Source organism: Phyllostomus hastatus, unplaced genomic scaffold (genome assembly GCF_019186645.2).
Source record: "Phyllostomus hastatus isolate PE091 unplaced genomic scaffold, TTU_PhHast_1.1 phas_scaffold_501, whole genome shotgun sequence".
In the NCBI taxonomy this organism is placed as follows: Eukaryota; Metazoa; Chordata; class Mammalia; order Chiroptera; family Phyllostomidae; genus Phyllostomus; species Phyllostomus hastatus.
The window spans coordinates 49,294,796-49,307,366 of record NW_025334033.1 but is presented as its reverse complement, the minus strand read 5'-3'; positions in this window follow the sequence as shown (position 1 = coordinate 49,307,366).

The window sequence follows — 12,571 nt, the reverse complement described above, 5'->3', positions numbered from 1 at the left end:
GGGCAAACCCTGGTGGGGATGACATTTTTGCTGAGATGCAGGGTCAGGGGGAAGCATTGTCCCCTGAGCATCAAGGAAAGATGCTTTAAGATTTAGGATGCTGGCTTCTTAAAGAAAGGAATCACTATCACGAAAGGTGGCACAGGGAGGGATTTGTGTCTGCCACATGGTCCCTCCAGTGAATTCATTTCTCTTTCCCTGACAGTGCCCGGTTGAGAGCCTGGCTGGATGGCATGCTACAGGAGGGGTTAATGGTGGCTGAGAATTTGCATGGACCAGAACCAAGACAGCTTCCAGCTCTAAGGGGCTAGGTGTCCTGGCTCTTGCCTCAGCTGAGAGTGTTCCCTATTTCTTATTACCCCAGTCCCACCCAACTGCCTGAGTTCAGCTCACACCTTACCCACTTACTCCTTGAACCCACGCCTGATGACTCCAGCCCACACTGATCTGACTTACACTATCTGAAGAGCCCAGTCCCTGGTAATGTCATCATTTGGGCACTTCATGATATGCTGCCATGCTCAGTCATTGCTCTGCGTGGGTCTCACACACATGCTGAGACTGTAAGTGCTCGTGGTCAGGCACAATGCCCTTTATGTACTATTTTCATGGTCCCCGCAGGACTTGGTTAGTGCTGAGCAGCCAATATTCTGAGGGAGGGTCTCCAGGACATCAGTGGGGCTGGCTGTGGTCACTGGGTATGAAGACAGGTCCATAGACTTTCCTTCAGTGTCTCTGGGCATCAGGGCTGGACGTTCCCGCTCCTTCCTGCCCGTGCATAGCCCTTTAGTAGGCCTGTGGGAAAGGGGCTGCCTTCTGAATTGGGTTTGTTATTTGGGTGACTGAATTCCCACCCGAGTAGCAGTGTGGCCTAATTTTGATGGTTTTCTGCTTAAAGATGGTGCAAGTGGCAATTGACACAGATGGCTCGGGACAATGTTTTACCCATTTGGAGCCCTGACACACTCAGGGGCTTCCATACGTCTGTGCCTTTGTCCAGATCCTTTCCTTTCCCTGAAAGATCCCTCAACATCCCTTTTGTCAGCATCCACTTACAAATGCCTACTTACCCCTTAAGCCTCAGCTCAAATGTCACCAGCCTTCTGTAGTGTCTTCCAACCTCTGGCCCCAGCATTCCCAAATGGTTTATACTTCCTTTTACTTTAGCACCGTCCACATAAAGCCACAATCATTTGTGTGCCTAGGCCGCTGTCAGAATCCTACAAACCCTTTCAGGGGCAGGCTCTGCCTCCTCTGCTTTCGTGTCCTGGGCCTGGGCTTGGTGTGCTGTGAGCACGCAATACTCATTTGTGAAATTGAACTGAGTGAATGCCACTTGCAGTGGGGAGCCACTGAGATGTTTTAAGCAGAAAATGGATACATTTTGATAGTGCTGGAGACTTTTGACCCAAGACAGGGATGTTACTGCAAACCATCAAGGTCAAGCTCTGGACTTCCACTAAGGTAGAGGCAGAAAGAATGGAGCAAAGCAGAATCGACAGGATTCAATCTTAGGTGGAGCATGGAGGCTGGAGGAGTAAGGTTAGAGGTTTATTCCGAGGTGTTAGGATGGGGCCCATGGGGTATCATCAAGGCAGGCATGTCATACAGGAGGAAGAGGATGTGGGTGAGTCCCAGAAGATAATAAACTCCTCCCAAGCCAAAGAAAAATTCAAAGGCCCTTTCCCTTTCCAAATTAGTAACATGAGGGTCTTTCAAATGAGAGGAATTAAGCTCTAATGGTCAGAGCAGGTAGATGGGCTGCCTGTGTTCTGGGCTGAAGAGAGGAGTACTCAAGCCATGAGTCAGAATGCAGGTTTAAGGGAATTTCAACTATTTGCTGAAAGGGCTGGGGCAGTGTAAGGGGCCAGAGTTCTGGCCCCTGGAGGGAGAGAAGAGGTTTTATCCTGTGCCAATTCCCAGGCCACTCATACAGCCTCCGTGCCTCACTTGATGGTGACACACTCTGACTTCTTCCCCTATTTAAAGCGAGATGTGATGTGCATTTTGAAAGAAATGTCCATCTGTTACTTGGGCTGATGACCCAGGTTAGATTGCCACTCATCTGAGCTCTCTCTGTGTCCCTCAGATCTGGCAATAGCAGTTCAGGGACATGAGGAAGTGACTTTCTTCTTTGGGGCCTATGCTGGACTCCTTCCAGGCACACCAGTGATGCAGACTCTGGCCAGCAGTGTCTGTGTACTGTGGCTGCAACTAACACATTCACATGGACTGCAGAAGTCCTGTGGGGAAAAAGGGACGGCATGGCCTCTCTCTAAATGAGAGAGGGCCCCGACCTTTGCCTGGATAGGCTTTTATTGCTTTTCTGGGCACATTACATCGAGGATGGTCCTCCTTTACTATGCACAGGTTTAAGTGATTACCTTTTATAGATAACAAAGGAAAGGATGTTGCTGATTACTTCAAAGAAAAGAATGATTGCAAATGCAAGGGAAAAAGTGGTTGAACTGGTTACACTCCATATTTGAGAGGTTTAGCACAGATTTTAGAAAATTACTTTAGAGATATGTAGTAAACATTAGCTGCCTCAATTTAGGGTGAAAGAGTTTTAGCAAAAAGCAAGCCTCAAAGCAGCCTAGGTACAATGCAGGCCTGATTCCCCACGGGAAAACCAATCTATGGGCCTGTGTCCTGTGTGCCAACTCGTTCCTGCCGGTTTCCCGAGTCAGGGGCTGGGCTACATTCACCACTGCCACGTGGACCGGTTCCCTATACACCAGGAAAAGCTAAGTCCCCTTGAGCCTTGAGTGGTAGCTGGTGCCACAGATGGCACACGTAGCCAGAGCTCAACGTCCGGTTCAGGCAGGTGTGTGGTGGGAAGACACCTGTGCCTGTGTGCATTTATTACCCACATGGGCAACCCCAGATTCTTCAAATAGCACTCATCTTGATTTTTTCTGGTGACATCTCAGCTGTTGTCCTGTCGTGCTAAGAAAGAGCTGCACTAAATGCATGTGCCTTTCAGAGGTGAAAAGGGGCCAACTCTGGAAGGAGGGAGGGTGGGAGACGGAGGTCAGAGGGAAGTGCTGAGACCTGGCGGAGGCTACAGAAGTGTGGGACCCGGGCCATGAGTAAACACACAAAATGCTGTTTCTCCTCCAAGAAATTTTGCTCAACTGTTCCCAATTTAGGCACCATAGACAGCCCTCAGCATAGAACATCTCAACCTCTCAATGTATTTGCTCCGAAGAGTTTCTTATAGACGAGTATTTCATGTGGATGTGAATAGAGAATTCTGGGCAAGAGAAAATTATTGACAGCATTGGTTTCACCCCTGAGTTAGAGACAGTTCATGGCTTTGATGTTACTGTCAAATAATATCCCTGCCTGCGACAGCCCCCTGCTGGGCACTTTGGTGAAGGTAGGTGTGAAGATGACTTTAACAGACAAAATGGGGCCCAGCCTCAGGCACCTGGAGGCGTCTCCCAGCAGCCTCACTCTTCAGGTCGCACTAGCGGTTCCTGAAATGAAAGGAAGGAGCCCTGTGGACAGAAGCCAGTGCCGCCACAAAGCCCGTGGGTTTATTTCCACCAGAAAGGCACAAGGCATCCCAGAGCCTTTGGCTTTCAAACTGGGGCCAGGATTTAGAATTTGGTGTAAATTAACCTTACTAATGAAATTTGCTTGATATCAGATCTCCTTCAAAAACCATCTATTCTTCCCAAGGCATCACCTGCAGCTGAGGGCCTGGACAAGGGCAGTTGGACCCATCGGGCTGAGAAGCCCAGTTTGACAACGAGGAAGTGAAGAGCCAGATCCCAGATCTCCAAATCTCTCTGCATCATGGGACCACAGCATGGCTCCAAGGATAGCAATGTATCACAAAACTATGCAATTTTGGTGACATTTTTGCAAACAGTTCTGTTGCAAATGATTAAAACAGACAAAAGGGTTTATACTTCAAGAAAGCACCTTGTGAACTTGCAGAGGTGCTCTAACCTGCCTGCTGCTTTCCTAGTGCATTAAAGCCATGCCATCATCATGTGGGAGGCTTAGGTTCCTTCCCTGTGAGGACGATCATTTATTTCACTTCTGTTACAGTTACAGGATGATGTGATTCCATGGGGACTCTGCAGGTACTCTGTGGGAGAATGACATGATCTTGCTTTGGGGACTCAGTATGATGTGGGCCCACATGGGGAGGTGCCTGCCTTTGCATGGCCAAACAGAGACATACCTGTGCTGGTCCCATAGGACTGGAGGAAATGCTCTAAATAGAAAAAACTGGGAGAATAAAATATGTGCTGCCTGTGTGGAAAGGGAAGCCAAAGGTGACAGGGGGACCGCATACAAAGGAGAATCTTCCTCAACTGTGTTCGTGGAGGCTGAACACGGTTGTGTAAGACACTTTGCCTTGAACTCTGATGAGGGGTCTAATGACTGAAAAGTTAAAGAGATGTCATCATTGGACTGTTTCTCCAAGAGGCAGTCCCACCAGGCAGCCCTTGAAGACTGGGATGGGCAGCCTTGAGCCATCCTAGGACATGTTCCCAGAGAGCAGTGAGAGCAGAGGTCACCACCCACACCAGGGCCTGCTCTGCGCAGACCACCACACATGGCATCGGCTTCCAAATGGGGCTGGCTTTTATTTGTTGAGGTGATGAAGCTGGTGGAGAAAGGTTCATCCCAGCTGTACTTCTAAGGGCCATCTGGGTGCGGCCGGATGCAGACACATTCTTCCCCTCCCTCTCACTGCTGCCTTCAGGCCATTGACTTGTGACCTCTGTCTCGGAACCCTTCTCCTTCTGAGGGAACATCAGTGGGTTATTCCATCCTCTGCTCTGCCTCAGTCCCCTCCTCTATGGCCCTCCTGGTCACATCTCCATATTCCAGAGACAAGAACCCTAGTCACTGACTCCCAGGCCGTTTGCCCACTCCACCTCCTGTTGTCATTCCAAGTGACCTCAGCATTCACCAGGATGATGCTCTCCACCTTCTCCACCACCCTCTCCAGTTCAGCCACTCTCCTGGCCATACCCTGGATGCCTCAGAATTCCTCTGCCTCTGAAATAATAAACTCTGAATGCCGCCTTCATCGTTTCACCCCCTTCTCTGCTTTTAGTCCCAGGAAATCCACTCCCAGCCTGCCAGCCCTACCCTCACACCCTTTTGGATGAGTCTTGGGTCTGCTGACTCCACACCATTCCTCCACCCTCATTCGAATCTTCTGAAATACTCAACACTCCCCTCTTCCTCTCCACCCCCTATATTCACCGAGTCACCACGGGGCTTTATATTTAACCACTGCATCTTCTGACCCTGTCCCTTCCCTCCATCCTCACTGCAGGGCCCTGCCCTAGTTCGGGCCATCATGACGTCTCTCTTTGGTCTCTAGCTCGGACTCGTTTTCCTGCATGCCCACTCCAGCCCTCCCCACATCTGCATGCTCATTACAGGTGCCACTCACTGCTCCAAACAGGGCAGCGATTTTCAGGCCACCTCCTTCCTCATTTTCTCTTAGGGACTGGTAGTTGCCCCTTGTGATGTGCATTTTATTTGTACCTGTGCCCCTCTGTCTCATGTCCCCTTGGTTGACCATGTCTGTACATTCTACTAGATGTCACTTCTGAGGACAAGAACCACATTTACTCAACTCCATAAGCTCCACAGCTAGTGCAACCCCTGCCACAGGGCCAGTCTCAATAAGCACTTACAGACTTAAGTTTCCCAGGATGTGCCTTCCATCAGACCTGCCCCTGGGCCACGTGCAGTCCTACCTCATTCCCACCTATCTTCTCTGGGGGAGACGCCCCCCTGCCTTTTCCAGTTTCTCCTTCCTCTGTGGGCCAGTTGCTGGGTGGTCATTCCTACTCTGTCATAACATGAGGCTGGGCTCTGGAGGGGGTGGGAGGGGCAGCAGAGTCTGGGGAATGGCACAGAACACTGTGTGAGTGAACTGGCAGAAGTTCCGTGGGCTCGCCAGCTGGTACCATGTGCAAGAGCCAAAGGGAAAGTTCATTTTTCCCTGCCCAAATCTCAGAATCTTGAGTTCAGTCATGAACTTTAGTGCTAAAGGCTTGGGAGGGAGAAGTGTCAAAGTCACCTCTGCTTCCTGCCTAACCAGGGAGGAGGTTGTGGATGGTGTGTGTGTGTTTGTATTTGGCGGTGTTGCCAGCCAGTGGGCGTGCTCTGACAGCTAGTAACATGCCTCCACAGCAGAATGAGAAGAAGAGCCACTGGTCCAATTGGTAATTTATCTTTTGGTTGGTTCCCAATGTTTTCCCTTTGTTCCTGACTTGATGCATTCATCTGCAGGCTCAGCGAGTTCACTCTGGCAAAGTCTCACATGAATAGAAGCATTGAACTGCTCACTAGATCAGCTCATAGTCATGTGCATGTATGCACGTGTGCACGTGTGTGCACACATTCACGGATTATCCTAACCCTGAACGAAGAACCTTTCTTCCAGGTTGCTTTGTGTGGGTGGCAAGCAGAGAGCCAGCAGAGGGGGTTGGAGTTGGTTTGGGGAAATTCTGGGTGCAGCCAGACCACAGCGCACAGACCTTTGCCCTGTGGACAATGGAGGTGAGCATTTTGGTTGGAAAGGATACAGGTAGGGCTTTTTCTGGACTTCACACTCTCTTCCCATGCAGTTATCAGGCTGAAAAAAATGATAGGAAGCATCTAGTCCATTGGTTCCCATCTGACTGTGTATCAGAATCACTTAGGATTACTCCCCCCTCACAGTTTTATTGAGATTTTATTGACATGTACATCGTATTAATTTAAAGTATACCACATAATGATTGGATGTATATTGAAATAATTACCACGACATGTTCAGTTAACATGTATCATCTGACATGGTTATAATTTTTTCTTGTAATGACAACTTGTAAGATTTCTAGTAACTTTCAAATACACAATACAGTATTGTTAACGATAGTCTCTATGCTGTGAATTAGATCCCCAGAACTGATTTATTTTACAACTAGAAGTTTATACCTTTTAGACCATCTTCACCCATTTTCTTTACCCAGACCCCTGCCTCTGGCAACCACCAATCTGTTCTCTGTTTCTGTGAGCTTGGTTTTTCAGATTCCACATAAGAGAGATCATCTAGTGTATTTGTCTTTCTCTGTCTGACTTATTTCAACCAGCATAATGTCCTCAAGGTCCATCCATGTTGCCGCAAACGGGCCTCTTTGGGTTCATCTTGTTTGGGACTCTGCTTCCCGGGTTTGTAGGTCTATTTCCTCCCCCAGGTTAGAGAGGTTTTCTGTCATTGTTTTTTCAAATAGGTTTTCCATTTCGTGTCCTCTGTCTTCTTCTGGCACCCCCATGGTGTGAATGTTGGTACACTTGAAGTTGTCTCAGAGGAGCCTTATACCATCCTTACTTTTTCAGATTCTTTTTCCTTTTTGCTGTTCTGATAGGGTGTTTTTTGCTTCCTTGTATTCCAAATCTCAGATTTGATTCTCTGCTTCACCTGCTCTACTGTTTATTCCCTATAAAGTATTCTTCATTTCAGTTCATGTATTCTTCCTTTCTGACTGGTTCTTTCTAGTTGCACTTCTATGTTTCCTAGCTCTTTGTTGGAGTTCTCACTGAGTTCATCTACTTATCCCCTGATGTCTTTATAACTAGTGTTTTGAACTCTACATCTCGTAGATTGCTTGTCTCCATTTTGCTCTTTTTCTGGAGTTTTGTTCTTTTCTTTCCCTTGGGACACATTTCTTTGTCTCTTCATTTTGGTAGCTTCCCTGTGTTTGCTTTTATGTATTAGGTAGAGCTGCTACAGCCCCTGGGCATGGTAGAGTGGCCTTATATAGAAGGCGTCCTGTAGGGTTCAGTGGCAAAGCCTCCTTGTTTACCTGAGCTGGGCACTCAAGAAGCATCCCCCACTCTCTAATGGCACGGTGTATACCTTCCAGTTGTAGTTTAGCCTTGATTACTGTTGGAACATTACTGGGAGAGATTTACCCCCAGGCTAATCAGCTATAAGGACTAGCTGTGAACACTGACCACTATGGAGGATCAGCTGTGCAGGGGCCCACCCCACAGAGCAGGACTTAGTTCAGCAGGGCTCTGGTGCCCTCTGAGTCCACCCCAGGAGTGTATCACCTGTGGAAGTGATTGGGTGGTGTTTTGACATGGTCTGAAGCTGTCCACCAGGTGTGCTGGATCTGGGGCTTTCCGGGAGGTGCAGACTAAGGTCAGCCTCTGCCTGTGTTCTGCCTTGGACCACCTAGCACGAGCTACAAAACAATCTGCAGATGGCTGCTACTTATGCTGGGCTTGGAGGTGCCCAGGCAAGGCCAAGCTGTGACCCAAGTCTGGCTGTAGCTAGTGCCAGGCCTGGGGCCACATAGGGAGAGGTGCAGGGTATGCTGAGGCCAGATGCTTCTTCTCTGAGAGATTTTAGGAAAATCAGAAGTATGAGTCAAGATAAGTCATTTGTATAGAAAAGCCACTGAAAAGCAGCTTGGGTGGGCCTGCCTGTTGGGTGGGGAAGGGTCTCGGGGAATCACCAGCGTAGGGCGAACAGTGATAGCCCAGTTGATGGAGACTCAGATATGGTGCCTACCTGCAGGCTCAGGGGTGGGGGGAAGGACTCTGAAAAGGAAAAACGGCCTTCACCAGCACTTCTTTCTGGGAGAAAGCTGCATTTCCAGCTCTTGCCTTGATGCCAGACAATTCATTTTCTCCCCATATGTCCCTGGTGCCTTTTGAGCTGCTGCCCCAGCACTGGAGCTCAGATGGAGTGAGTTCAAGTCAGTCTGTGTGGGGGCCTTTAAGAGGAACTGCCTGGGACTCTAGAAGTCCTCCATCTCACTCAGCCACAATCCCCACTGGTTTTCACAGCCAGAAGTGATGGGGACTTCTCTTCCTGGCACTGGAACCCTGGGCTGGGGGCCCTGGTATGGGGCTGGGGACCCCTCACTCCTCAGGGAGGACCTCTGCAGCTAAGATATCCCTCCCCATTTTCATCCACCACACTGGGTGTGGAAGCAGCCCATTCTACTTGTCTTTGCCCCTCCTACCAGTCTCAATGTGGCTTTTTCTTATATCTTTAGTTGTAGGGCTTCGATTCAGCTAGATTTCAGGCAGTTCAAAATGATGGTTGTTTTATAGTGTAGTTGCAGTTTTGATGTGGTCATGGCAGGATACAAGTACATTTACTCATGCTGCTGTCTTGACTCTATTGAATTTAAGCCTTCTGTACATACTGAGTTGCAGATTCAAGTACCTGTCAGTTATATACTTCTCAAATGTTTTCTCTCAATCTGAAGGTTGTTTTTTTTTTCACTTTCTTGATGGTGTCCTTTGAAGCACAAAAGTTTAACATTTTGATAAAATTTATTTTATCTATTTTTCTTGTTGTTATTTGTATTTTTGCTATATGTAAGAAACTGTTGCCTAATCCAAGAACATGAAGATTTATCTATATATTTTCTCCTAAGAATTTTACAGTATTCTTATCTTTGATCCATTTTGAGTTAAGTTTTGTAAATGGTGTGAGGTAGGGGTCCAACTTTACTCTTTTAACTTCAATTTCATTTAGTTTCCAACACCATTTCTTGTAAAGACAGTTCTTTTGCTCATTGAATTACTTTGGTACTCGTCAAAATTAATTGACCACAAATGTATGGATTTAGTGCGAGACTCTTGAATCTATTCTATTGGTCTGTTGGTCTATTCTTATACTACCCCAATAATCGTAACTTTATAGTAAATTTTGAAATTCAGATTTTCCACCTTTCAGCACACACAGTGAAGGCTGGGACGTGGCTGGAGTGGCAGGGCTTGACTAGATGGGCTGGGGATATGTATGAAGAGGCTGGGCTGTGGGAATCACGAAAGATCAGGATTCAGGTGACCCAGTCTTTAATCTTTGCACTGTCATGGTCCTGTATAACCTTAGGTAAGTCACTTGTTATTTCTGGGCCTCTCTTTTTCATTCTGTAGAATGAAGTCTCTAAGCTAGTCTCTAAGCTAGATTGTTAAAGGAATGTTCAATTCTTATAGTCTAGCAGGGGTGTTCAACCTTCTGGCATCTTTGGGCCACACTGGAAGAAGATGAGTTGTCTTGGGCCACACATTAAATACACGGTGACATGTAATCACAAAAAAAATCTCATAAGGTTTAAGTAAGTTTACAATTTTGTGTTGGGCCATATTCATAGCTATCCTGGGCCACGTGCAGCCTGTGGGCCACAGGTTGGAACACCCCTGGAGACTCTTAGTGTCTCTGGGCACTCAGTTTCCACAGACAAAGTCTATCACAGAAACACTGATTTTGCTGTAAAGCCTCCTTTAAACTTTCACCCACTTGGAACTTAGGGATTAGACAGCAAATGTATGAGATGATTCTGCAGTATCTTGCCATACCAGATAGCAATGAAGCTATCAAAGACTGCCAAGGTCATGTCTAAAAAACTCAGGAGTCAACTTGTAGAGGTTCTTACTGGCCCAGAATGGAACACTTTGGACATCAATAAAGAAAATAAATGTGATGGACTGAAACAAACTACATGTATTTAAATTTGTGAGTTTATAGATACTCCAGTTATTTGCAACCTCTGGATTTTGAGATCTCTAGCTGAGGGAACCCCCAGGATGTCCCCTCCACTTGGCCTGGTTGTCATGGCTGCACCACGGCACCTAGATCCCTCTGTCCCTGGGTCTGTTCCAGCACTTTGCTTCCAGGTAGCTTTGAATGCTTCATTATTCCATGCTAATCTATTGGAGAAAGCATGGGAGAGCTCCAGAGTTATTGGTAGGGGTCTATGAAGCACTGCTTGCTAACTGAATAAATAATGCCTCACTCTGATATGCACCATTGCTCCCTTTGTTTCCCAGAAGTAGCTTCTGTAGGATGAATAATAACGCTTTTTATTTTTCCAGTGTGCCAATTCTGTGATCATGTCCTTTCTCAAACAGGGGTTCATGGATTTGGGGGTGGTTAAAAAGGTGATTTTTTTATTAAAGAAATTGAGGCCCACGGGCTTGAAGAGTGGGTGGTCGTGGGGACCTGGACTGTAGGCCCTGTTCCTCCACCTCTTCTCCGCCTTCCCCCTGGGCCTCAGTTTCTTTATGTATAAAAACAAGCCATTGAGACATGTACTGCTGACATAGGCAGAAATGTGCCCTGTGCTAAGTGAGAGAGGCCGGGCTCAAAAGGCCACATATTGTATGATTTCCTCAATGTGACTTTTTGTAAAAGACAATGATAGGGTCAGAAAACAGTTCAGTGGCTGTCTGGAACAGGGGTGTGGGACAAGGGGATTAACCACCAAGAGGCACCACAGAACTTTCGGATGATAGAATTACCCTCTACCTTAATTTTTGGTATAAGTTGGTCAAAATTCATGACACTACATCTAAAAAGGGTGAATTCTCCTACATGTAAGTTATAGCTCAATATGCAAACAAAATGCAAACACACACGGTCACTATTGGGCTGAAAAGTCCCTGCAGTCCCTCTCAGTGCTGATATTCACTGATTTCCTTCTGAGGCTGTGGCTGTGGTCGTGGGCAGGAAATGCAGGAAGAGATACAGGGACCAGCACAAATCATGCCCCCCTTTTATTACAAACTCTTTTATCAGAAAATCATAAGCACGTAGCTCTGTAACATAGCAATAGCACACTCAAGCACACCATATGACATTGTAGGTGAAATGTTCAAATTAAAACTGTAAATCATTACACCCATATTACTGCCCTACCAACCACACTCAAGCAGGCCTTCCTTCTGCCAGACTGTGTATCCAGGGCCTTGTCTCATTTTTAAACCTTCCTTCCTTGATTCCTCCTACTCCTCTCAACTCAAAAGAGCCTCCATAATGTGACGGGAGAAAGAGGTTAAATAAGCTTTATTTCCTTGATCAGCCACGTTAGGAACAAGGCACACGTGTGTCTGTGTGCATGCTGGATGTCCCGAGGGGCCCCTCATCCTAGGCACGGGGTCTGGGTTATTGGCCTGAACTGGAATATTTTTGAACAAGAGCTCAGAATCCAGATCCCAGTGAAGCAGCCACGGAGGCTGGGAGACACGTGGGGGTCTAGAGGGACAGCACGCACTTCCGTTTTCCATGCAGGGTCTGGAGGAGGAGTCCCCAGCCTTCTGTTCTGCTGTTTACTGAGCCTCACGCAGGATTATTGATTGAGGCCGGAAGTGACAGACAGTAAGGGAACCAGGCCCCAGCTGGGAAGAAGAAAGCAAAGGTTTTTTTCACAGCAAGAGAGGCTGCTAAGGCCCAGACAAAGCCCACTGCCTCCCACTTGCATGCAGGGCTGGCCGTGGGGCAAGCTGCCCAGTGGGGATTTGCAAACGTGTTCCACCTTCACCACCACTCAGTGCCTGTCTCGGGGGCAGCCACAGCTAGTCCCAGCACCCGTTCCATCAACACGCACTTTGTGCCAGGCACAGGCTAGGCCCTCTGTAGTAATTCGCAACCACCTTAAGATTTCAACGTTTTATTGCTGTTTTACAAATGAGGAAACTCACGCTCCGACTGAGGTGTGTGGCTCAGCCTCTCAATCAGGAACCGTTTTTTGTCTGCTGAAATAAGCCAGTCCTGGCTGGGCGAGTTCCAAGGCTCCAA